Source organism: Aotus nancymaae, unplaced genomic scaffold (genome assembly GCF_030222135.1).
Source record: "Aotus nancymaae isolate 86718 unplaced genomic scaffold, 86718_ANA_hifiasm-v0.15.2.pri h1tg000014l, whole genome shotgun sequence".
Classification (NCBI taxonomy): Eukaryota; Metazoa; Chordata; class Mammalia; order Primates; family Aotidae; genus Aotus; species Aotus nancymaae.
In genome coordinates, this window is record NW_026988425.1 from 122,655,555 (window position 1) to 122,682,728 (window position 27,174).

General features: G+C 46.5%; 1 long non-coding RNA gene across 4 annotated transcripts; it reads right to left on the reverse strand.

Annotated features, from left to right (window-relative positions):
- Positions 1–9,922: 9,922 nt before the first annotated feature.
- On the reverse strand, positions 9,923–17,694 carry LOC105724978 (uncharacterized). Of its 4 annotated transcripts, XR_001109171.2 has the most exons (4): positions 17,045–17,694; positions 16,611–16,698; positions 10,665–10,898; positions 9,923–10,268 (listed from the first exon to the last, which is right to left on the reverse strand). It is a non-coding gene; the product is annotated as an uncharacterized LOC105724978 (long non-coding RNA). The 4 variants fall into 4 exon arrangements; XR_002479168.2 differs by having other exon boundaries at positions 16,615–17,694; XR_001109170.2 differs by having other exon boundaries at positions 16,611–17,694.
- Positions 17,695–27,174: the final 9,480 nt, after the last annotated feature.

Below are 27,174 nucleotides of genomic sequence, written 5' to 3' on the forward strand. Positions count from 1 at the left end.
TTTCTCAGTAGACGGTGCTGGAAGGACTTTGCTGCAATTTCCAGGTGGCAGGGGAAGGGCCAGCCATGCAGAGACTCTATCCTGTAGAGTCTGCTGGAGCCTCAGGCCCAGAACACAATCAGTCTGTGACCATGCTTGGTGATGACTGTCTACACACCACTTACAACACAGCAGCTGGCCACCAACCTCACCACACAGCCTGCCACTTCCTCTACAACCTCCCACCCGAGGCAGCCTCAGCACCCTGAAGGCCTCCCGCCCTGGGGGCACTTGGGTTCCCACTGCAGTGCATGCCTTTGGTTAATCACTTGTTCCCTGTCCTCCAGAGGGTGGCCTATTGTGTGTCCGCCATCCCCAAACCAGCTGTAGCTGTGCTCTGGCTAAACTTCATTGCTATCCAGTGGCTGAGCCACCTCCTCTCCAGCTGAGTCTGAACCGCTAACAACTTCATTTTCACTTTGGTAGCTCCCTCAGCCCTAGGATACTGTTTAGAGCTTCTTTTTATCCTACTCTTTTATAACAGTTAATAATTTTATCTTAAATTTCCTCTGTTTCACCTACTGTGTGATTTCTGTCTCCTGATTAGACCCAGACTGCTACCAATGGCTCCAGACACGACTCACTTGTAAGTTGAATCTGCGTTATTAACATTTTTTCATGATTTCTTAAGTCTAGAAAATCAACAAAACAATAACACAATTAACATTTTTTCATGATTTCTTAAGTCTAGAAAATCAACAGAACAGTAGCACAAGCTCTGATTTGCAGTGTTTGCCAATTTCCATGGTGTAAATACTCCTATCATGGCCAATCTCAAGCTCCCAATGTGACATCACAGATTGTGGGCTTGGGAAGAGATGCCCAGTAGCCACCATTAATACTCTTCCCACTCTATTGATATCAGGGATGCAAGTCACTCTCAAAGCACAGAAAACAGCGAAAGTAGCAAAACTCATTAGGAAGAGATGTGTGTTACATATATGATTATAAGTTCATATCATTAATTGTGAATAATGCCAACTGGCTCACAAAATTTGAGAACATTGAATGCTTGGCTCTATTGAATGTTACAAGCCAGCTCCAGCACAGCACTGGGATTAAGGACCCCCAGCAATAAACCAGGGGGAGCTCAGCATTCTTTGGACAATTGCTGGCCCCCTCTGGCATCAAGACAAGGCTTCGGTTCAGCCTGTGGCATTGGGATGGGGGCTGAAGCGGGGACAGAGGAGATGGCGCAGGCAAGTTTCTCTGCTGCAGGCTTCCCTCAGCACCTCCCATTGCTCCTGCTTTCTGCCCTGACATTGACGCCCCTTCATGTCCTGCCCTGAGCATGGAGGCAGCAGCCTTCCCCTGGGCCCTTTCCAGCATGGTCAGACCTGTCATTTGCATCTGAGAGTCCTTGTGGTCATGGCTGCTGCTCTTTTGCGCCCAGCTGACATTGTTGAAGGAAGAATTGAGGGAGTGGCTGTAGGCGTGGTGGTCACAGAGTCAGGAATCTAGTCCCAACCCTACTCCTGGCTAGTGGAAAGACTGTGGGCCAGTCAGTCATGCTCCCAGGCCTGAGGCCCCACCTGTGCAGTGAGCGTGGGCCTGATGTGACCCTGAGGCTTTCTTCCAGCTCCAGGATGAAGTCCTGCTTCAGGTCCACCTTGATGGCAGGCACAGTGATGCCACCTCCCAGGATCTGGCAGCTGCAGGGGCATCGGTGGGTGCCACCGTCCTGCTGGGAAAGCCTATCCCTGGGAACCAGCCCCAGACCCTGATCTCAGGACCTGCCATCAGATAGCTCAGCCTTCGCCAAGAGAAAACAAAACACAAGTGGATCATCTGATCTTCCTCTTCCACTTTCCCAGCGTTCAACCAGCCTCTATAATAAAACCCAGAGGAGACGGTCCCTTTCCAGAGATAAAACCCTTCCCAAGCCCTCCCCGCTACTAGGGCAACGCTGGGCAGGGGGTGGCTGGCAGGAAGCCCCAAGAGCTCTGCGCCAAGGGGGCTGGGCTGGTGGGGTCAAGGTCCCAGCGGCTGCCTGCCCAGAGCCTGTGCTAATGAGGGAAGAGAGTTACACTCTGTTTTGGCGCATATCACGACAGAGGGGACACCTCGGGGTCAGGGGTCAGCATGAGGGACGTCTTCACGGTTCAGTGTGCAGACAGGACCAACATCTCCCACAAGCAAGATGCTAAGTGAAGACGCCAGAAACAGCAAGTCCAGAACACATGATTATGGGAGTGATGCGGAGAGCCTCAAAGTACCCTGGGGCAGGAAAGACCTCAGATACAGACTGGCCTTGCTCAGCCTGATTAAGACCAAATTAGAGAGGGTCGTTTTGTTCCATGGGACTCCACCAGAGCCTAGCGAGCCAGGATTCCGCCCTGGCCTGGGAGGCAGCCTGGAGACTGTGGGGCCAGTGACGGTCCCCTCCTCCCAGGCGCAGTCCTTCCCTTCCTTCGTCACCCTCTGCACACCCCTCTCCATTCCTGCTGTCACGCCGGGGCCAAACTAGTGAAGCCTTTGCAAGCTCCACGCTGCGTTCTCAGAGAGATCCTACTCAAAAGGAGTGCTTAGAGTGGACTTTCTTGGAAGAGACTCTCTTTTCTCTGATGCCCTTCATCAGTGCCCTGCCCCCGGCCAGCGCCACCGTGCCCCCAACTTGCCCATTTTATCACCTGCCCCTCCTCCCCACTGTTCCTCCAGGCCTCAAGCACAGGCCCTCCTTTGGGTCATCCCTTCTTCCTTAAAACAGAGTCTGATGTCCGACCCAGTTCAAGAAAGTGGTGGCTCAGAGTCCAAGGAGCCAGTCTGCAGTCTCCCTGGGCACCCACAACTGTATCTGCCTGTGCTTAAGCAAAGTGTAACTAAGTGATGAATTCATGGGCCTGTCAGTGCCCTGGCTTCCACATGCCCCCTTCATGGTCTCATTAGTGAAAGGGAGATGAAAGAAGAAGAAAGCTAAAGTCTAACTTGCTAGAAGGTTATTCAGGAGGGAGAGAGGACAGAAATTACGAATAAATATATACGGCCTGACTCATGCCTGTAATCCTGGCACTTTGGGAAGCCGAGGCAGGTGGATCACCTGAGTTCAGGAGTTTGAGACCAGCCTGACCAACACGGAGAAACCCCGTCTCTACTAAAAATACAAAATTAGCCAGGCATGGTGGCGCATGCCTACAATCCCAGCTACTCAGGAGGCTGAGGCAGGAGAATCGCTTGAACCTGGGAGGCAGAGGTTGCAGTGAGCCAAGATTGTACCATTGCACTCCAGCCTGGGCAACAAGAGTGAAACTCCATCTCAAAACAAACAAACAAAAAACACCTGTGGATGACCCTTGTGCAGGGGCTGGGACTGCTGGGACTGTGGACAGACACCCCGCAGCCCCATGAGGTGCATCTCCCAGGCATGGCGGCACCTCCCTGGCATGGCGGCACCTCCCTGGCATGGCAGCACCTCCCTGGCATGGCGGCACCTCCCTGGGGCTGTCCCTTGTGCTTTCACTGTTACTCCAGCAGCCCCAGCCCCTCTACCTTTCTCCAGAGAGAAACCGTGAGAGTGAAACCCTCAGGCTGAGAAACCATCAGAGTGTGTTCCAAGCAGGCGCCGGCCTCCTCCCCACCTGGTGTCCAAAAGAGCTGCACGTTGGGCTCAGGGGTCCGTGCGGCCCTCCCCTCTCCGCTGGCACACCCCAGCGTGGGGGCAGATTGGCCTGGGCAGGTCTGCATGGGGAAGGGGTCTGCTCACTGGACCACCAGTCACTGGTGCAGACCCCCAGCCCTGGCATCCCCTGTTCCTAATTCACAGGAAGGTGCCTGCTGTGTAATGGTGGCTCCGCCTACTTGCATAAGGACTGAGGCATCTGCCAGGAAAAGACGTCAGGCTTGGCCAGCTCCATCTAGCGAGACATCCCAAGTCACCAGGGAAAGGGCTTTTCACTAAAGCCTCCAGGGAGGTGTTGGGACAGGAGCAGCACAGCTCAGAGACAAGCCATCAGAGCATGTGACAGCAAGGAGAGAGTGAACCACACTGTCACCAAGCCCCAGGCCACACAGTCCCACGGGAGAGACTTTCCTGCAGCAGTGGGTGGAGGGCAAACTTATTCCTGGGCTCTTGAAATACCCTAACTTGGCTCTGATGAATACATGTTAAACAATCCTGCTAACTCCATTTTGCCCACCCTGAGCTATGTAGGGCATTCTGTTCTGAGAGCTTGTGATCTGAAACACCTGGCATCTTTGTAACCAGTTTTCTGAGAAACAGGGCCCACTGGCCTATACATCCTGGACTTGCAAAACCGTGCAACTGCTTACCCCACATCCTGAGTAAAAAATGACTTTAATAGAACTTTTTTGTTAGGCACCACCCCAACCTGCTCCTTCTGCTTCTGTAGCAATCTGCTTACCGCCCCCGACCCTAAACTGGAATAAAAATGTTGACCGCCCTTTGTTCGTGGCCGAGAGGTTTGAGCTCTCAAACGCCAGCCAATTAAACGTGAACCCTCAAAAAACTCAGTGCGTGGCGCTTCTATTTAAACTCGCTCGGGTATAGCACTCATGGGAAGCCCTGACGAGCCCCACAAACATCAGTGCACGACAGGCAGCAGGAAGGGTCCCGGGGTCAGTGGGGAGCCTGGATTTCCACAAATGCCTTGCTGCCCACAGCCCAGCCTCCTGGTCCCGCGCGCCTCACCTGTTGTTCCAGCCTCTGCGCCTGCTCGCATTTCTGGGGAGTCACCCGATGGGGCTCTGCAGTCCCCACAACGCGTCTTCCTCTGACTCCAAGGGCCCAGCTTGCCCTTCCGTGCTCAGCTGTTGTTTCAGGTTGGGAGTCAGGAGGCCATTTCCACACTCACACAGGCTGCCAGGGGAGGCTGAGGAGAAACAGCACACCCCAAGGGCAAGGCGACATGTTCACAGTCCTTGCGCCCTTCCTCCTTCCCCAGGAGCAAGACTCCTGGCTGCTTCCACCTAGCACCAGCAACAGCTGCTGTTTATCAGGCTTCAAATTCGTACCCAAATCACCTGCTTCCAACTGCTCAGACAGACTGGCCTCGCTCAGCCCTATTAAGACCAAATTAGAGAGGCTCGTTGTGCTCCATGGGACTCCACCAGAACCCAGGGAGCCAGGCAGAGGGCAAGAGGATCAGACCACCAAAGGTCACCTACTTACAAGCCCAGACTGGCGATGTCATCGTGGAGGAGGTGGATGGGCATTTTTTTAAGGCCACCCCCTGCTCGGGACACACTCTAGTCGTTTCTAAGCCTGTGGGCCACTGGGGAGAGCTGGAAGGTGCCAGGGACAGCCATAGGAAAGTGCCACCATGCCTTGGAAACACCTCATGGGTCTGGGCTGTGGGTGACCATCCACAGTCCCAGCCCCTGCACAGGGATTACTCATGGTCCTTATGGGGTCCCGACGCTCAGGTGCCAGGACAGGCTGTTCCACGGAGGCGGGTAAGATAGAAACCACCCTCAGGACTCTCCTACAGGTCTCTTCACACCTGTGCTCAAAGGAATCAGCAAAAGATCTCCTCCCAGCCTGATGTGACGGCAAAATTCCATACCCAAGACCAGGGCTGCTTAAATAATACGAGCTCTGCAATGGAAACCTACAAGGTTACTAAAAGAAGCAGGCACGCTGGTGAGCAGCCGTGAATGGTCCCTGAGATCCATTACAGTTCTGCAGTAGGACTCGGGAAAGTGCTTGCCTGTGTGTAGCAGGCTGTGGTGGGGCATGTGGTCCCAGCTGAGGCCCCCACCCTGAAAGCAATAAGGCTGTCCCACATCCTACAGGTGCCGGGCATGAAATCCCTCTTATGCACGAGAGTGGATTGTCTGTGAGATCTTAACAGGAGCTATCCCATCCAGGCAGACTTGCCAAGAGGTCCCTAAGCCACTTGGAGCCCTTCTAGAACGGTGAGTTTGATCAGGGAGCTGGCAAGGGAGGAGACCTTGTCGAAGAACTTTGGGGACAGTTTGACAGGAGCTTTGGGGTGTCAGCCTTGCTCCTACCGTGGGGAGTGCAGAAGGGAGCTTCCTGCCCACCTCTCCTCACTCCTCCCCCACCTCGAGCCAGAGCAGAGGCAGAGAGGAGAGCCTCGAGGAGCCTGCCCTGGAGTTGGGTGCAAGGACTGGACCTCGCCCTGAGTGGAAGAGGCAGGCTGGCCTGGAGGGGCTGCGGGAGAACAGCACAGTTGCTCAGCAGGACAAAGGAGACGCTGCAGAAGGGGTCTGAGTTCAGGTCTTCTTGACCAGCGCCCTCTGCATGGCCCATAGTGAGGCAAAACCCTAAACACTGCATCAAAGTCTGGGAAGGGAACAGGCTGTTTGGTCCTTGGCTAGAGCCCTGCCAGCTGTCTCCTGCCCTCTAAGTATAGTGTACACTGTGGACACAGTGTTCCCTCTGCCTGTGTGAAATCCCCTTCCCAGCCAGCCAGCTCTCCCACCTGCACTCCTGGCCCCACCCTTGAAACCCTGTCTGAGGTGGCTCAGCTCTTCTGCAAGACCTGTGCCTGGACTTCCCTCCACCCCCGCTCAGACCCCGAGGCCCGTGTCCATGTCAGTAGAATGCATAAGGGATGCCCAAGCCCACTGTGTCCCAAGTGCCTCCTTTGCAAGTGGGTAAAGCCATGCCCTGAGCCCTGGAAGGCTCCAAAAGGGGCATGGTCACAGCCTTCAGCGCCTTCAGGGGCAGGAACCCAGAGGAAGAACAGGCCATGTGCAGATTCTGCAGGAATGAATGGACAGAGTTGGGAGGAGAGGGGAGTCTCTGGGAGGTAATAAACTCCCCCTGACACGGAGATAACTGGTTGAGGGTCCCACCCACAGAGGGCAGGAGGCCAGAGGGTGCGGACTCAGAGGAAACCTGCGTGAGCTCACGAGGGACTCCACTGCTTAGGGAGCAAGCAGCCTGACTTGCTCAGCCTAGAATCTTGGCTGGGACCACCGGACAAATAACTTGTACCAGGCGCTCAGGAACTAAAGGTTACAGGAGAGATCCATAATGATGTAAATTAATGTGCTCACATTCTTTGAAAATTGGGTGTCTACAGATGTTAACCAGGACACACAACTCACCAGAACCCCCTGATGATGACGTTCTGACCTCAGGGCAGGCAACACAAGGCAGGGAGACATTGCATTGCGAAACCAGATTTTTTTTTTTTTTTTGAGCTAGAGTCTCACTCTGTCAGCCAGGCTGGAGTGCAATGGCACAATCCCGGCTCCCCGCAACCTCTGCCTCCCGGCTTCAAGCAATTCTCATGACTCAGCCTCCCAAGTGCTGGGGTTACAGGCACATGCCACCACACCTGGCTAATTTTTTGTATTTTTAGTAGAGACAGGGTTTTGCCATGTTGCCCAGGATGGTCTTGATCTCCTGATCTCATGATCTGCCCACCTCTACCTCCCAAAGTGCTGGGATTACAGTCATGAGCCACAGAGCCCGGCTGGGAAATCGGATTTTAAACAAACACATAGCAAATTTTCCATAATCATTTAGCATTTTGAAGTAGGGCAAAGCAGCCCCATATAATATCAGACTATCGGGATCCCATATCACATGTGTGATATTGAGCTCATTGTGTAGAATCTACAAGTAAACATTGCGTTTAGGCCACTCAGGGAAAAAACGACAGAGCCTGATTCCTATAAGGAACTGGCCTCATTTGAAGGCTTTCCATCCCACCTCTCTCGTCACTTCCCCCTCACTCCTTTCCTGCTTTGTGAACTTTCACCACTGCCATCGACCAAAAAACAAACAGAGACTTGGAAACCACATGTGCAACGTGTACACTGAGATCTGATTGATCGCTATTAGGTACACCAAAATGTGGCTTACCACCCAGGGGAGGCGTGATGTGTGAGTATGTGTGTATGCACATGTGAGTGTGACTGTGGGTGAGCGTGTGTGTGTGTGTGCTGGTGACGACACAGGCATGATCCCTTATCCTGTATCTGAGAAGATGCATGGTTTGTAGAAACAGACAAATCTGTTCATTGCAGAATGAATGGCTCCGGCCACTGTGAGCCCATCACCCTCTGATCATACGTCACAAAGGAGACCTTGAGGAAAGAGTGAGTTTACTGACTGACGTCTCATTAATTCAGCCCCAGCAGGAAACAATGAAATCTAACTTTTCTAGATATCATGGGTTATCCCTGTAATCACTCAAATTTACAAATGAGCTTTTTATTGGAAACATTTTTATCCTTAACTAAAGTATTCAAAGCACAATTTAATTTTCCTTCGGACTCTGGGTCCTCACTGTGGAAGATGGGTCATTGCTTGGGGTTGCAATCAGGATGACACCAGCGCCCAGTTGGCCCCTACAGAAAAATGGCTGTAGGTCACCACATCTTGCAGCCTCGCATCTACTCGTAATGGTCCGTTGTAACCGTGTGGATGAAGCGATTCACAGCGGCACACAGGGATCAATTACAGCAAAATGGCCGAGGTGAACATCATCCTAATCAGTTGAACTGCTCCAGCTCAGCTGACACATAATCAATCGTGTCGTAATCCATCTAGTTAAAAGTTTACAGAAGCAAGGAGAGAGGGCTGGAGCCACATCCAGGAGGGCAGGGGTTTGCACACATCTCTTAACCCTGGGCAGCTGCAGATCCATGTCGTGGGGCCAATGTTATTATATCTGCATCCTCTGGCTGAGTGTACAGACCACAGCCCTCTTGGAGTTACTGGATGGCTCCCACCCCACCATATTCCACATGGGACTTGAAGTGGCAGCTACTTGTTGCCATGTGCCTGGGGCCCTTACCCAACAGGCAGCCCTTTGAGGCCCACCGGCTGCACTGGAAAACCAGATTTTAAATAGACAGCTGTGTGTAAGTGTTTGCAGCTGGCGGGCCGTGCTTATCTGTGGAAATGCTGGCATTGGCACTGTTCTGTTTCTGCGGCTGCCTCCGGGACCTGGAGAGTTGACTCAGTCCTCCCCGGCTGCTGATGCCCCTTTAGGGATCGAGACTAAACCAAGAGGCAGGAGCTGCAAAGCTGAGGCCCAAACCCTGGCTCTTGGTGACTGTCACCCTGGAGGGCCCAGTAAGCCGTGAGAATAAAGACAGGGCATTGCTACTAATAACAGTAAAAGCACAAAAGGTGGCAAGCTTCTTGTGTTTGTGAATTAGAGTGGATTATAAATATCACATGAGGGCAGGTAGATCACGAGGTCAAGAGTTCGAGACCATCCTGGTCAACATGGTGAAACCCCGTCTCTACTAAAAATACAAAAATTAGCTGGGCATGGTGGCACGTGCCTGTAGTCCCAGCTACTCGGGAGGCTGAGGCAGGAGAATTGCTTGAACCCAGGAGGCGGAGGTTTCGGTGAGCCGAGATGGCGCCATTACACTCCAGCCTGGGTAACAAAAGCGAAACTCCATCTCAAAAAAAAAAAAAAAAGTCACATGAGGAGATCTTTTATTGTGTTTTCACATAGATCGCGTCATTTGCAATCCCATGAGGTAGCTTCTGATAATCCCTCCATTTTACAGATGAAGAAACTGAGGCCTTGGGTGGCTACAGACCACACCGATGTATCCGAGCGCTCTGGGGCCTTGGCTTCCCACCACGTTGCCGCGTGCCTCCTGTGAGCCGCCCCTCCCAGCCTCCTTCCACCCCCAGCCGCCGTGTGTGTACGTGCTCGCTTGCATCCTCGTGCCAGCCAGGACTGTAACCTGCAGCTTCACCCCTCAGGATTGCCCACCAGAAAAGATCTTTCAGTGTCTGATTTCGTTATCTGCTTACAAAATGTTTTCATGACGATTACATCAAAAATTAGCTGACTTAATTTTCCTCCAAGAATTTCCTTTCTTACACAGCCCAACATTAGCTGCTCCCATATCCACGACACGCTGGGGCCGATCCCAAAGGGCCGGGCTAGTTAGGAATGGCATTTGGCTGTCAGGAGCAGACTGTGGCTTAAACAAGACAGAATTTTATTTCTCTCCAGTGGGAAGGAAGGCAGAGCTGGGGTGGAAGCTCCCCGTATCCTTGGGGACAGTAGAGCTTTCTCATCTGCCTTTCTATGACAAACACATCCCTACTCCAGTCCGAAAGAAGGGGTAGAGAAGAAATGGGCAGAAAGGACACATGCTTCTTCCAAAGGAGTGGTGTGTGCTGGTCCCAGCCAACAAAGCAAAACAAAATCAAAACCAGAAACCACACACGGCCTCTTTTGGTGATGGATGTTCCGGTGGATTGGTGGCCTTCAACAAGCTGGGGTTCCAGCACGATTCAACCAAAATCTGCAGTCCTAGGCCTATGGAGCAAAAGGAGGTGAAGACGAGTAGTTGGGAGACTGAGAGGAAAAGGAGCAGATGTGGCTGCTGTGGTGACCCTGATACTGGTGACTGCAGGAAGCAGCTGTGACCCCTGGAGCCGGGGGAGCTCGGAGGAGGGGCTGCGCCGTACCTCTGAACCCAGCATGCTGAGGCCGGGAGGCAGAGGCCTGGGCACGGCCAGGGCCATGGTGGTGGCCATGCCCATCTTCTGCTGCCAGAGCAGTCGGGCTCTCCAGGGCACCTCTTTGTGTACCCACAGCCAACAGCTCTGGGCAGTTAGTGGGAAATTAAAGCAAGCGGTAAAGTCAGAAGCACTGAGGCATCGGACACACACCCCGGCAGTATCCCCCCAGTCACTAGCTAAAGACACTGACCTTTTTTGGTGATGGATGTTCTGGTGGTCTCGGGTTGGTGGGCTTCAACAAGTGGTGTTTGGAGCTTAGCACAATTCAGCGAAGATCTCCAGTCCTGCAGCCTGGGACCTTGACTTGGTAAACACGAACACATCTGAGACCCCTTGAGGGACTGGACCTAAGTGTGAGTCTGAGTTCCAAATATTTGATTAAGCCTGTCAGCAAAGTGAGTGCTGTCTGTCTGTAGGAGGCCGTCTGTGGGAGAGGGGAGATCTGAGTCCAATGGGTCTCTCCTGGAGACAGCTCCAGGTCCACCCTCTCCCCATAGATGTCCTCTTGCAGATGAAAAACACTCAAGACAGATGACAGGAGGGTCCTTAGCCTGGAGTGATGACAGCTGGCTCCAGGCCAGGTTCTAGACACAGGCTTGCGGGCGCACGGTTCTGACTCACCACCGCCATTCTTGTAGGATGGTCTCAGTCCAGACGGGAGCCCCTCCCAGCCCAAACACCTGCTTACTCCATGTATTCACATAATAATTCTAATTCACATAAATGATGTTATTTCGTCAAGGGCAATTGAAGTTATGGTTGGCCACTTTGGGTAACTTTTTTTTTTGTTTTTTAAATGGAGTCTCACTCTGTCGCCCAGGCTGGAGTGCAGTGGTGCAATATTGGCTCACTGCAACCTCCGCCTCCCAGATTCAAGCAATTCTCCTGCCTCAGCCTCCCGAGTAGCTGGGATTACAGGCACCCACCATTACATCTGGCTAATTTTTGTACTTTTAGTAGAGATAGGGTTTCCCCATGTTGGCCAGGCTAGTCTCGAACCTCTAACCCCAGGCGATCCACCCACCTTGGCCTCCCAAAGTGTTGAGATTACAGGCGTGAGCCACCGCACCCAGCCACTTTGGGTAACTTTCAACATAGACAAAATAGTTATTTTGAGAGGCATCCTAAAACACATAGAAAAAAAAAACCCTGACTCTCCAATGGCCTGCATTCTTTAGTTGGCATCAGGAGACTTCTAAACTCAATTCAGATTCTAAAATTATCTACCTAAGTTATTCTACCCAGGTCAGAAAAAAGTTTCCGTGATAAACTCAGACTTGTGCCGGGGATTTACATTCTAGGTTCTTCTGACTTCCTTCGACTGATCATTTGCCGGGAGAGGCAAAGCCTTGCTGGGTAAGTGGCACGACCCTAAAAAGGACATAGGGTTAACACATCCTTGAAAACACAAACAGCAAAAGAAACTCTTTCCACAGGAACACTTGTCAATATTGCCAACAAAAGAATAACTGGAAATTAATATCCCATCCTAATTTTAGAAAAAAAGAACTAGTGAGGTCTGAGGGATGCTGAAGGGGGTTCCAGGGAAGACTGTAGCCAGCCCCGTCTCACCTTCTTTCCCCCTTCTTTTCCTCTAGCTCTGGAAAGACTCTGGAGGTTAATTATAGCAAACGGTATTTTCTAAAAATGGCCTCCATGCGATTTCTACTTTCATTGCTTTTTCTGAATCTTCCTGCCCTCCCGCCCCCCAATCAGAGCGGGAGTTTATGTCTATTCCCCTTGGCTTCGGGTGGGCCTTTGTAGCTCACTCAATTAATGGGATGTGGTAGAATGATGCGGCCTGCCTTCTGGAACTGGGTTAGAACAGGCAACACAGCGTCCACGTGGCCAGTCAGCACACTGGAAGGGAGCCCAAACCAGACCCGAGCAGAGAGACCACACAGAGAAGCCCATGGGGAGAGGATCCCCAGGCAGATGACTAATGAGCCTGTGGGTGATTCCAACCCCCATCCTCTGAGTCTCCCAGCTGCGGCCCCAGGCATCACAGAACAGAGACAAACCATTCTGCTGTGCCTGTCCAAATGTCTGATCCACAATATCTGTGAAAATATGTGCTGTTTTACACCACTAAGCTTTGAGGTAATTTGTTACACCACCATAAAAATCAGAACATTAAGTAATGACAAAAATGTTCCATTATTATGTGCATACTCTAGAACTAACTAGCCCAGATAAACAAATCTCCCACAAAAGAAAAACAATACATATTACAAGGTCTATTAAAGTCCATGGGAGAGGCTGTCCTAATTGGTTACAGAGACCTTATATAAATGTAAAATGCCAAGAGTTTCCAGAGGATAGAGAAAAATATTAACCTTCTTGTTATATGTCCATTCTTTTTTCTTCCAAAGGAAAGAAGTTTCACTATGACTTTCATTAATGACTTTGGTTACTAGGTTACCAAAAATTAGACTATTCACAGCTTTTAAACATGGCTGGAAAATGCTTTAAAAATCATTCTATAAATAGAGAAGAATATATTTTTTAAAAGTTCATTCAATGTTCTTGATAGATGGCTTTGTAGGCAAACTAGAGTGAGATGGCGATTTTGAAACATCTCATTTTAAAACATTTTATTTCTGCTTTCATGTGGGATGTAGAAAGCTGCAAAGAATAATAAAAAAATTCTGGCTGGTGTACCAAAGTTATAATTTTTCTTGAGTCTATCAAAGATCTAAGGTTTCAAGGCAATCAAATGAGCAGAATTCCAGAGAGGGAGCAGCAGGCCCTCCAGGGGACATGAGACACCTGACGTTTCTCATCTTTGGCTAAGCACAGGAAAAACGTGTGGTCACCATTAGGGATGAAGCTATCAGATAAAATGTTAGTAAATCGGCTGGGCACAGTGGCTCACACCTGTAATCCCAGCACTTTGGGAGGCCGAGGCGGGCGGATCACCTGAGGTAGGGAGTTTGAGACCAGTCTGACCAACATGGAGAAACCCTGTCTCTATAAAAAATAAATTAAATTAAATTAAATTTTAAAATGTTAGTAAATCACTGAAGGTCAAGTGTGGCCTAGGATGTAAGTTTGGAATAGCTGGGAAGCCCAGGGAGTCACACTCACTCACAAGATCACTGAGGGCTCTCAAAAGACATATTAGAAGTGGGCAGGAAACTGGGACTGCTCCTTCGGTGGCAGAGGTACGTGGGTGTGCAGGACAAGGTCAGCTGCTGTTGGAGGACATGAACAAAGCCCCGCCCACGTCCCCCCTAGATCCTTCCTTTCTAGGCAATAAAAGCCTTAAGACACTGAGGGAAGGGGACCACCTTGTCCCACATACAGGGCACAGGAAGAATCCATGCTTTTCAGAAAGAGTAGAAGCAAAACTGGAAGAGGGGTAGGAAAACTCTAGCCCCAAGGACACAGGAGAAAATCCTCTGCTACTGTGGGAAGGGTTCATGCAAACACTTCCTAGTTCTGGGATAAAATTAAGAAGCTATTCCAGGCCCAGGATCCTCTACCAATACCAACCAGAAGTCTGCTACTAGTGAGGGAGGGGAGGGCAGGGAACTCCTGTCCAAGACCAGTCACAGATACAAGGCAGAATTTAATTGCCATAGGAAGGAAGAGCAGAATTGCTGAGACAGCCCCACGCTGAGGTTTATATCTGGCTAAGAATGAGATTGCATCAAGACAACAAAGCATCGCTTGAACCCGTGAAGCAGAGGTTGCAGTGAGCTGAGATTGCGCCATTGCACTCTAGCTTTGGCAAAGTAGTGAGACTCTTCTCAAAACTCAAAAAAAAAAAACAACTCATACTGTTTCAGGAAAGTTTATGAATTTGTGTTGGGCCACATTCAAAGTCATCTTGGACCTCATGTGGCCCATGGGCCAAGGTCAGACAAGTTTGGTTTACACAAAGAAATGAAGAGCATGAGAAATAGTAAAAAATTGAAGTAAGTATAAAAGACTCCTCTCACTTTTATTGGAGTAACCACATTCCATATTAGATGTCCCACTATTTATAACCAACCGGATGAAATCCGTAAAGCAACCATCAGAAGACTGAGAGGCAGAGAACAGAAGGTGAATTAGCCGGGGATTTTGAGACATGAAGAACAACCAGGTGGCGAGTTCCTGGTGATTATTTCCTTCCCGTATATCTTCATCTGAGTACCAGAATGCCCACACTCAGAAATATCAACAGGCATGAAAAACAAAGGTGCCAAGGAAAGCTTGCTTTCTCTAGCCAAAAGTATTGATAAAGAGCAGCCCTGAAAGACAGAAGACATTCTACTCCAGATGAACACCTCAGAAAAAGCTACACCTTCCTCCATGCCCACCCAACGCTACAGCTGCAGGGACTGAGGGCAGAGCCCTGTAAACCATCCCTGCCCTCCCCTAAAGATCAGGCACCCTTCCTTATCCCCACTTGGAGTATGGTCATGGAGACCATATTAGTCTGTTCTCACTCTGCTAATAAAGTCATACCTGAGACTGGGTAGTTTATAAAGGAAAGAGATTTAACTGACTCACAGTTCTGCATGGCTGGGGAGGCCTCGGGAAACTTACAGTCATGGCAAAAGAGGAAGCAAACATGTCCTTCTTCACATGGTGGCATCAAGAAGAAGTGCCGAGCAAAAGGGGGAAAAGCCCCTTATAAAGCCATTAGATCTCATGAGAACTCACTCACTATCATGAGAACAGTAGCATAGGGTAATTGCCCTTATGATTCAATTACCTCCCACCGGGTCCCTCCCATGACATGTGGGGATTATGGGAGCTACAGTTCAAGATGAGATTTGGGGGGGGATACAGCCTAACCATATCAGAGACTGTAGGTCGAGACCTGTTCGGGCATTTCTGTCCTGCACTAAGGAGAAAGAACGCTTCCTCCATACCAGTACTTTGAGCAAACTTCAGGGTGAAGCCCTTTCAACTATTCTGATCCTACACTAACGTGGGTAGAAGTGGCACCCCTCCCCACCATACCTATCACCGTGGAGACTGTAGAGTGAGTGACTCCTGTCTACCATCCCTCCGCTGCACTAAGCAAACGTCAGCAAAGAGGCAATGTTCCTCTCCCACTCCACTGGTGCATAGACTGTGACCATCCCCACCAGGCACAAAGCAAACAGCAGCAAAGAGGCAGCACCCCCTCCCCTCCCAATTAGAGCAGGGGGGGGTAGAATTACAGAGAGGAGAGAATCTGTGTATTAATTCTTGGGCAGACCCCCAAGCAGCCTATGCATGACTAATAAGAATCAACACATTAAAAGATTGAAGAACTGAGCTACACTGTCAAATACTGCTGTCATTTCACACTGGCCTCTGGGCAACACATCAGCTGGGAAGACCAGGGTAGCAAACTAAATTGGCATTTGAATCCCAGCCTACAAACGTGTACCAGAACATGCATTCTTAGCCTCAACAGGCTGACTGCCTGCTGAAAGAAGATTTAAATAGGAACCCGAACTTCATAACACAACACTCAAAACGTCCTCGTTACAATCCACACTTACTCATCATACTATGACCAGGGACGTCTCAATTTGAATGCAAAAAAGCAACCAACAGACACCGACACCAGGATAATACAGATACTATAATTATCCAACGAGGGTTTAAGGAGCCAACAGAAAAATGCTCCAAAAAGTAAATAGTAACACTGTGGGGGGGTGAAAAAAAAGAAAAAATAGAAACTCTAAACAAAGGAAAAGAAAACTTACCGCAAAATTTAGAACTGAAAAATAAAATATGTGAATAAAAAGAAACTCACTGAATGGGTTGCATAGCAGATGGAGATGAAATTAGAGTTAATGAATCTGAAGCTAGATCAATACAAATTATCCAGTCTAAGAAGAAAATAAGACTTTAAAGTGAATAAAACCTCAAAAATTGTGGGACAATAATAAAAAACATTTAAAATTAATGTGATCAGAGCCTCAATGGGAAAGAGAAAGAGTGTGGTACCCTCAAATACTTGAAGAAAAAATATTGAAAATTTCCCAAATTGGGCAAAAGGCATAAGCTGACAAATTCAAGAGATGAAGCAAACTCCAAGCAGGATAAATCCAAAGAAGTCCATGCCCAAATACATAATAATCAAATATCTGAAAACTAAAGACAAATTTAAAATTTTTAGAAACAACCAGAAAACAATGATTATTACCTACAGCATTAACACTACTCAAATGACAGCATATTTTTCAGCAGATATCATGAAGGCCAGAAGGACGTGTCATAATATTTTTCAGGTGCTGAAAGAGAAAGAAAAACTGTCACCCAGAATTCTATATTCGCCAAAACTAACTTTCAAGTATGAGGGTAAAATAAAGGTATTCTCAGATGAAGAAAATCTAAAAAAATTTGCTGCCAGCAGAACTGCCTTAAAATTTTTTTTGCTAAAGGAAGTTCTTCAGACAGAAAAGAAATGATAACAGAAGGAAATGTGGAATGTTTGGAATGAAGATGAGACAAAGAAAGGGTCTCTTACTTTTCTATTGCTTTATAACCAATTACTAGAAACTTGGAAGCTTAAAACAACACCTTGTGGATGAGTATTCTGGGTCTGGCTTAGCTGGATTCGTGGTTTCAGGGTCTCACCAGGTTGCAGCACAGGTGCTGGTGGGACTGTGTTTCTTTCTGGATCTTGGGGTCTTCTTCCAGCCTCATCTGGTTGTTAGAAAAATTCAATTTCTTGCAGTTGTAGGAGCGAGGCCCTCAGATCCCACAGGACACCCACAGATTTTGCAATGTGTTCCTCAATAAGGAGTTCCTAGCAGACGATCTTGCTTCTTCAAGGCTGCTGTGGTTAGGCGACACCCATCTGCAACAACACAGTGCAATTCAGCACTCCACTTTTTTCAGGGTGATGTCGGTGAAGTCCAACAGTGAGCTGAACATGTACCCCCACCCAGACCTGCAGACTATACCCCAAAAGAAGAAGAACTTAAAAGAAAAAACAATTAGACAGTTCTTACAACATAATATCCAAATTCTCCAGTATACAAAAAAAAGTTCTTATACCAAGAACCAGGACATTCACAACTTGATTGAGAAAAGATGATCAAAAGATGCCAACATTGAGATGACTCAGACGTTGGGATTATCTGATAAGAATTTTAAAGCAACTATCATGAAAATGTTTCACTGAGCAATTATTAACACACTTAATACAAATAGAAAATAAATAGAAGATACAAAAATGTCCCAAGGAAAATTATGTAATAAAAATTTAATAATTGAAATTAAAAACTCACTGGATAGGATGACTCAGTAGTAGACAGGAGATAATAGAGGAAAGAAACATCAGTGAACTCAAAAAGAGATCAATAGAAATTTCCAGTCTGGGTTGGGCACAGTGTCTCACGCGCGTAATCCCAGCACTTTGGGAGGCCAAGCTGGGTGGATCACCTGAGGTCAGGATTTGACACCAGCCTGGCCAACATGATGAAACCCCGTCTCTACTAATAACACAAAAGTTAGCCAGGCATTTTTTTATAAATAAAGCCACTCCCTTTAGTCCCAGCTACTTGGGAGGCTGAGGCATGAGAATTGCTTAAACCCAGGAAGCAGAGGTTGCAGTGAGCTGAGATCGCGCCCCTGCACTCCAGCCTGGCAACACAGGAAGACCCAGTCTCAACAACAAGAACAGAAAATGGACAAAAACAAACGAAATAAACAGTGCTTCAGGAAGCTGTGAGACAATAACCAAACAATTGTAACATTTGTATCATCGGAGTCTCAGAAGAAGAGGAAAAAGTATAGAATTGAAAAATATTTTCAAAAATTGGCTGGAAATCATTTTTTAAAATTTCTGTTAGTCCAAAAGTAGGCCAAGAAAAGAGAAAAATGAGGGTAAGAAACAGATGAAACGAATAAAAAACAATAAAATGGTAGATTAAATTCAATCATATTACTAGTGACATTAAACAAATGATCTAAAATCTTCAATTAAAAGTCAGAGATATCAGGGAGTGATGGCTCACACCTGTAATCTCAGCACTTTAGGAGGCCAAGGTGGGCACATTGCTTGAGGCCAGGAGTTCGAGACCAGCCTGGGTGGCATGACAAAACCCCATTTCTACAAAAAATAGGAAAATCAGCCAGGCATGGCAGTGCATGACTGTGGTCCAAACTACTCAGGAGGCTGAGGTGGGAGAATCACTTAAGCCCAGGAAGTCAAGGCTGCAGTGAGCCATGATCACGCCACTGTCCCCCAACCTGGACTACAGAGGGAGACCCTATCTCAAAAAAAAAAAAAAAGCCAGAGATTGTCAGATTAGTTGAAAAACCAAGACCCAATACATGCAGTCTAAAAGAAATTTGGTTTATGTATAAAGTCATAGATAGGTTACAAAAGTAAAAAAATGGAAGAAGATGTATCAAGCAAAAATTAATAAAAGTGGGAGTGGTTATGCTAATATCAGAAAAAAATAGATTTCAGAACAAAGAATAATACTAGAGCTAAAGAGAGACATTACCTGATAACAAAGGAGTAAATTCATCAAGAAGACATCACAGGTTCTTCAAAAAATTAAACATAATTACCATATGATCCAGCAATTCCACTTCAGGGTATATACCCAAAATAATTGAAAACTTGAAAGCAGGGACTCAAGCAGATATTTGCATATCAGCGTTCATAGGAACATTATTCACAATAGCCAAAAACAGAAGCAACTCAAATATCCATCAACAGATGAAGAGAAAAGCAAAATGTGGTGTATACACAGAACAGAATATTATTCAGCTTTAAAAAAGAGTGAAATTTGACACATGCTACAATATAGATGAACCTCGAAGACATTATGCTAAGTGACACAAAAGGACAAATATTGTATGATTCCACTTATATGAGGTACCTAGAGGAGTCACATTCATAGAGAAAGAAAATAGGCTGTTTGTTGCTAAGGGTAGGAGGTGAGTGTTGGGAGTTGTTATTTAATGGAGACAGAGTTTCATGCTGGGAAAATGAAAAACTTCTGGAGATGGATTATGGTGAGAGTTGCACAATAATGCAAATGTGCTTAATTCCACTGAACTGTACACCTAAAACTGGCTACTGGCTAAAATAGTAAAATTTATGTTATGTGCATTCTGTCATAATAAAAAAGGAAGACATCACAATCCTAATTGTGTATGTCTAAAATAGAGTTTCAAAATACATAAGCAAAAATTGATAGAACTGAAAAGAGAGGCCAGGCACAGTGGCTCACTCCTGTAATCCCAGCACTCTGGGAGGCCGAGGTGGGTGGATCACTAGAGGCCAGGAGTTCGAGACCAGCATGGCCAACATGGCGAAACCTTGTCTCTACTAAAAATACAAAAATTAGCCGGGCGTGGTGGTGCATGCCTGTAATCCCAGCTACTCGGGAGGCTGAGGCAGAAGAATTGCTTGGGCCCAGGGGGCAAAGGTTGCAGTGAGCTGAGATGGTGCCACTGCACTCCAGCATGGGCAACAGAGCAAGGCTCCATCTCACACAAATGAACAAAAAATTGAAAAGAGAAATGCAAAAAGCCACCATTAGACTTGGAGACTGCAACATTCCTCCGTCAGTAATTGACAGAATACGTACACAGAATATTGGCAAGGATATAAAAATCCTGAAAAATATTATCAAGCAATTTTATCTAATCATCACTTATAAAACACATTACCTGGACCAGTAGAATACACAATCTTTTCAAGTGTACATATAACATTCAGCATGATAGACCATATTTGAGCCATGAAGCAAATCAACAAATTTAAAATAACTAAAATAATACAAATTTTATTCTGTTACCACAGTGAAATTCAACTACAAACTAATTACAAAACTATATCTTGAAAATATATTTGAGGACATTTTAAAACAACCAGTTTAAATAAATCATTTAAACAATTATCTTTAAATGATTTATTTAAAAACTATCCTTTGGGCCAGGAGCAGTGGCTCATGCCTGTAATCCCAGCACTTTGGGAGGCCGAGGTGGGAGGATCACTTGAGCCCAAGAGTTTCGGACCAGCCTGGGCAACATAGTGGGACCCCACCTCTACAAAAAAATTTAAAAATTAGCCCACCATGGTAGCACACACCTGTGGTCCCAGCTACTCGAGAGGCAGAGGTGGGAGAATCTCTTGAGCCTGGGAGGTGGAGACTGCAGTAAACCAAGATCGTGCCACTGCCCTCCAGCCTGGGTGACAAAACAAGATCCTGTCTCAATAATAATAATAATAATAATCTTTTGACCAAAAGAAATTCAAAAGTGAAATTATAAAACATGTTTATATACAACAGAATGTGTGAGATGTACTCAAAGTTCAGAGGGAAATTTATAGCAATAGATACTTATACTAGAAAGGGAGAAATGTCTCATGACCCAAGCTACTACCTTAAGAAACTAGGGGTAAAAAAGGAATACTGTTTGCAATCTGTGAGCACTTTTTATATTTAGTGATTAAAATCACAGCCTGGCTACTATCAGGGCCATTTTCCATTTTCTCAGCCGGAACTCACTCTTGTTGCCACATTTCTTCTGCTGTGAAATAAATTCTTTGATCAGAAGCAATCTTGTGTGAAACAGTGAATAAAGGTAGAGAAGGCAAATCCATGTTCAAAGTGTCTATTCCAGTGTGGACAAATCAACGACCCCTGCACGATGGGAAGGGGTCAGTGGAATCATCTCTTTGTGCTTATATTTTTGTGCACAAGACTATGACATGCTTCATGAAAGGAAGAACTCACTCACTTAGTGCTAAATCCCTGGGGCTCAGGAGGGTGCATGCCACATAGGGGCTCAGTACTTTTGCTGAATTAAGAAATACACTTACGTGTTCTATAGCACAAAGATTTCACCGGGGCTTTTCTTCTGTTCCTTGGATTATGTTTTCCTCAAGATGAACTCTTCTTCTTTCTTTTGCAGACTGTGTTTCTTCCTGCCTTTCCTTTCACCTGTGTTCTCTCCTCCCCTTTGTTATCATATGTCTATGCCGTTGCTGAGCCATTTCTTTCTTTGAAGACAGTTTTATTGAGAAGTAATTTATATGCTGTGAAGGTCACCAGCTTAAAGGGTAGCTGGCTTTCTTCCCTTAGCATGGTGTTTTGGAGGTTTATTATGCTATGGCGTGTATCGGTACTTCATTCTTTGGAGGATGGAATAGTATTCCGTTATATGAATGAACTACATTTTGTTTATGCATTATTCATCAGTGGGGCATTTGGGCTGTTTCCACTTTTTTACTATGAATAATGGTGCTGTAAACAAGTTTTTTAGTGTAAGTTATAAAATCTAAAACAACAATAGACTGGCTCTTCAAGGAAGGAGTTTATCTGGGATTAGCAGGAGATTGCAATCCAAGATATCCATGCCACAGTGAACCAAGAAACACCTGAAGAGGCTGGGGTCAAGAGAAACTTTCATAAAGACAAAAAGGAGAAAGTCATGTAAGCTGCTTTGAAACAAAAACTATTGACTGTTGAAGCTCATAGCTACTCAGTGGGCACACCGGCTGTTGCTGGGGAGATGTCTTCACAAAAGCAACTTAACATGGAATTTTTATGGTTTCCAGAGAATCCTCATAATAGTTCTTATCACGGGTACATTACATTATATATTAGGAGTACTCCTCCTTCAGGGCCTCCTGGCTCCATTTTGCTAGGGTTTGACCTAAGTGACTCCATTTTGGTACTGACAACTTTCACAATATATCTTCACTTCTCTTGGGCATATATCTAGAAGATTTGCCAAGTCATATGGCAACTCTATGTCAGACTTTTTTACAAATTGCCAGACTGTTTTCCCTGGCGGCTGCATCACTTTACATCCCCACCAGCAACACATGAAGGTTCTGGTTTCTCCACCTCCTCACCAATACTTGCTATTGTGTTTTCTTTTTCTTTTTCTTTTTTCTTTTATTTTTTAGAGACAGGATCTTGCTCTGTCGCTCAGGCTGGATTGCAGTGACACGGTCAGTGTTGATGAAGAAACTTACTCTGAACCAAATATAAGTGAGCCACAGTATCAAGAGGTCCTAAGAACATGTGCCCAAGGTGGTCCGGCTACAGCTTGGACTTACACACTTTAGGGAGACATAAGACACCAATCGATACATGTAAGATGTAGATTGGTTCCATCTGGAAAGGCAGGACAGCTAGAAGCAGGGGCTTCCAGGTCATGGGTAGATTCAAGAATTTTTGAATTGGCAATTGGTTGAAAGCATTATTGTCTAAAGACCTCTAATCAACAGAAGGGAGTGTCTGAGTTATGATAAGCGGTTGTGGAGACCAAGGTTCTTACCGTGCAGAGGAAGCCTCCAGGTAGCAAGCTTCAGAGAGAATAGATTGGAAAGGTTTCTTATCAGACTGAAAAAGGTGTCAGATTTGTGACTGATTCTCTGCTAGGTCAGGGGAAAGATCTGGAAAGGAAGGGAGATTCTCTGCAGAATGTAGATTTTCTGGAGAGATAGCTATGTGGGACCATTTATTTCAAGATATGGCAAAGAAACATATATGGGGTTAAAATATTTTGATTGCCTTATCTGTCATGTGATGTTATGCCAGAGTCAGATTGAAAAGTAAGGCACATCATATAGGGTTAAATAAAACTGCTCTGGACTGGGCGAGATGGCTTACACCTGTATTCCCAGCACTTCAGGGAGGCCAAGGTGGGCAGATCACAATGTCAGGAGTTCAAGACCTGCCTGGCCAATATGGCGAAACCCATCTCTACTTAAAATACAAAAATTAGCTGGGCATGGTGGCAGGTGCCTGTAGTCCCAGTTACTAGGGAGGCTGAGCCAGGAGAATCACTTGAACCTGGGAGGCGGAGGTTACAGTGAGCCAAGATTGCACCACTACACTCCAGCTTGGGTGACAGAGTGAGACTCCATCTCAACAACAACTACAACAACAAAAATTGCTCCAAGATTTTATGGTTTGTAGGGTGCACCTCCCGCCCCTTAGATAGGAATTTGGCCAAAAAAGAGAAAAGGTCATAGTTTAGTCCTCAGTAGCTCACTGTAACTCCACCTCCTGGGCTCAGATTGCTCCCACCTCAGCCTCCCAAGTAGCTGGGATTATAGGCACACACCTGGCTGTTTATTTTTTTAAGAGACAGGGTCTGGCTATGTTGCCCAGGCTGGCAGGCTGGTTAAAAATGCCTTTTATTATAGTCATTCCAGTGGATGGTGAGTCATTTCATTTTGTTCTTGTGTAAAAGGACAACTTCATGATTATATGTGAACAAATTCCCCTGGTTTTCTCTTTAGGCATTTTGAAAGTTGTATTTTGTGTTCTATTCAACATTCCATGGCCTGATAGCTAGGGGTGAGGCAGGAAAGAGCTCAGTTGAGACCTTGTCTTTGCTAGAATATCTGGTCTCTGGTTTCTCGGCTTTTTCTAGATGTCCTGAATGAAAGTTTCCTTCCTGGGGACTGATGCAATGACCCGTGGGGGTCACCTCACGCTTTGGATCCTTGTTTGGTTCAGCAGGGAACCCCTGAACCCACCAGAGTCCCTCCCGGTTGTTCATGAGCCCTCTCTCGCTGGTCTCTTCCCAGCAGCCTTTTCACTTCCCCCAGCAGTAACAGGAGGAAGATGCAGATACCTCTCTTCTCTCAATTAACCTGTTTTTCTCACCAGTGAGACCCTTTTATTTTTTGAGACGGAGTTTCGCTTGTTGCCCAGGCTGGAGTGAAATGGTGTGATCTCGGCTCACTGCAGCCTCCGCCTCCCAGGTTCAAGCAATTCTCCTGCCTCAGCCTCCCAAGTAGCTGGGATTACAGGTGTGTGCCACCATGCCCGGCTAATTTTTTTGTAGTTTTAGTAGAGATGGGGTTTTGCCATGTTGGCCGGGCTGGTCTCAAAACTCCTGACCTCAGGTAATCTGCCTGCCTTGGCATCCCAAAGGGCTGGGATTGCAGGCGTGAGCCACTGCGCCTGGCCGCCAGTGAGACTTCCTGAGTTTTGCTGCACCACCAGGGCCATTTGTGGGATTAATCTGACACACCTGAGCAATAGTTTTTTCTCCCCGTACTCACCATTTTTTGACATTTTTGGCATTTGGCTGTATCCTTTTGCTTGTCAGCTGTGGAGTTTTCATTTGTTTGCTGGTTTGGAGCAGGAAGGAGGTACTGGCTTTTACTATACTGTGTTTATCATTTTAAGTATTTGAGAAGGGAGACGCTGTAATCCAGCTGCACTCTACCACTTTAAAAATTCTTAGCCATACTTTTAGGTGATTAGCTTACTCCAAGCAATTCCTCCTTACTCATTCATCAAACTCTTAGTCACGGTGCACCTGCTGTATGGCAGGCAGCGCTCTCAAAGCTGAGCTACAGCAGAGAAACGGAGCCCTGCTTTCGTGGTGCCTCAGTAAATTATATCACAGTGTCTCCATCAAGCTTCCTTGTTTTGCATAAAAATGTTGTGTTGGCCAGACTTGGTGGCTCACACCTGTAATATGAGCACTTTGGGAGGCCGAGGCAGGGGGATCACCTGAGGTTGGGAGTTTGATATCAGCCTGACCAACACCGAGAAACGTGGTCTCTACTGAAAATACAAAATTAGCTGCACATGGTGGCGCATGCCTGTAATCCCAGCTACTAGGGAGGCTGAGGCAGGAGAATTGCTTGAACCGAGGAGTCGGAGGTTGCAGTGAGCCAAGATCATGCCACTGAACTCCAGCCTGGGCAACAAGAGCAAAAGTCTGTCTCCAAAAAAAAAAATGTTGTGTTTATGGAAGACAATTTCAATCCTTTACATCTAAGAATTTTGATCAAATGTGCCTAGGTTACAAAATTAACCAGTTGGTCTAACGTACATCATAAGGACTATAGTTATCACATTACAAATTTGCTAAGAGTAGATTTTGTGTTCTTACCATGAAAAAAAAGGCATATAATGTAAATACAATAAAAGTTAAAAAAAATGTATATGCCCTCTAATATTCATGTGACACTTCATACTCTATCAAAAGTACAGAATAGAGGGGAAGCTTTAGAGCGGGAGTGGAGGAATCTGCCTTCATTTTTCCTGGTTTTTTCCCCCTTTTTATGCATATTCTGCTTATGTAGTGCCTTCATTTTCAGGCTTTTTCAATGTTGTATTTGAGAAGCTGCATCAGGTACAGCTCATTTTCCACTCATTGCTTACAGATGAATTAAAATCATTTGCATATTCCTTAGCTGATGATGTGCCCAAAATAAATGCAAGTCTGGCATAAGGCATTAAAAAAACCAGTACAGAGAAACAAACTTGTGTGGCATAGAGAAGATATTTTTACATTTTAAAATCTTGAAGCATAAGATCTTTGAAAAAATCTTTTTCTAAGCACCATAAACCAGAGTTGTTCCCCAGCAATTTGCAGAAATCAGATCAACATGGTGTTACAAATATTTACTTGAAGCCAATTTCTGTATATTATCTCCCTGCAGCCACCTCCACTGCCAATCCCTGGAATTGTACACGGTCCTTTCAAAACCTTCAAGACAACTGTGGCATTAACTCAGCAAATAAATGAAAGCCTCTGTGTGCAAGGCATTGTTCTAGGGACAATAAAGGTGACAGAAATAACCCAGCACCTTCTCAGGAGGCATTACTCGGGTAAATGGAAGAGTGCTGACAGAGCAAGGTAGATTCTTAAGGGGAAATCGTGACAGATGGCATGCTGCAGTGATAAATTCTGAGTATTTAGAGAACCATCAATAGAGGATAGTTGCCTGATATGGTTCCCAACCTGTGTGAACAGAATGTCTATCTAATCATATCCCTTGGTCAGAGCCCACAGCTCACATATGATGGGCTATTTGTGTCCTTTCCACCCCAAATTCACATGTGGAAATCCTCACCACCATGGTGATGGTATCAGGAGGTGGGACCTTTGAGAGGTGATTAGGTCATGAGGGTGGCGCTCTCAAGATTGAGATTAGTGCCCTTATGAGGCCCCAGAGAGACCTTCCTTGCCTCTACCACGTGAGGATGCAAGATACAGAGGAAGAGGGCCTTCACCAGACACCAAACCAGGACCTTCAGCTTGGACTTTCCAGCCTCCAGAACTCTAAGAAATAAATTCCTGTTAAGCCACCCCGTTTATGGTATTGTTATAGGAGCCCCAAAAATCTAAGACAACAGAGGACTAGAACCTGAAGGTCAGACTCCAACATGGTATTTTGCTGCCAGCAAAGGCCCATGAGATTTGCTACAAGAGATCGCACCCACTCGTTGGTGCCCTTTGAAAGTATAGTTTTATTCTGCAGTTACTTTTAAGGGATGTATATGAGTTCATGATCATGAATCTGTTTGTACTATATTTGAAAATCCCTTCACATTTCCTGCTAGTTCTGTCCCAGGCCATCAGCTCTATCAATTCCTTGATATGAAGCATTCCTGACTGGCTTACATCCTTTAGGTTCCAAGGACTATGCCCTCGTGCAAACTTTTTTAGGATTTAGGAACAAGTTCATTCATGTCTCCTTTCATGGATTCTGAATCTTTGAGCTTTCAAACACTGCAGCTTCATTATCTAACTCAGGCCCCAGAGCTGCAAAGATGGTTGATGAAGGATGCTGTTATCTAGTTCCACCAATGGCCATGCACACTTCCTATTAACTTCCCAGTGGCTCCCGGGCTCCACCTTGCATGGTTGCTCAACAGGGAAGTATTAGATTCTCTTCTACAAAGAGATACATAAGGAGACTCAGGAAACATTTTTATCATGGTTGGCAAAGGGGCAGCTTCTTGCAGAACAGA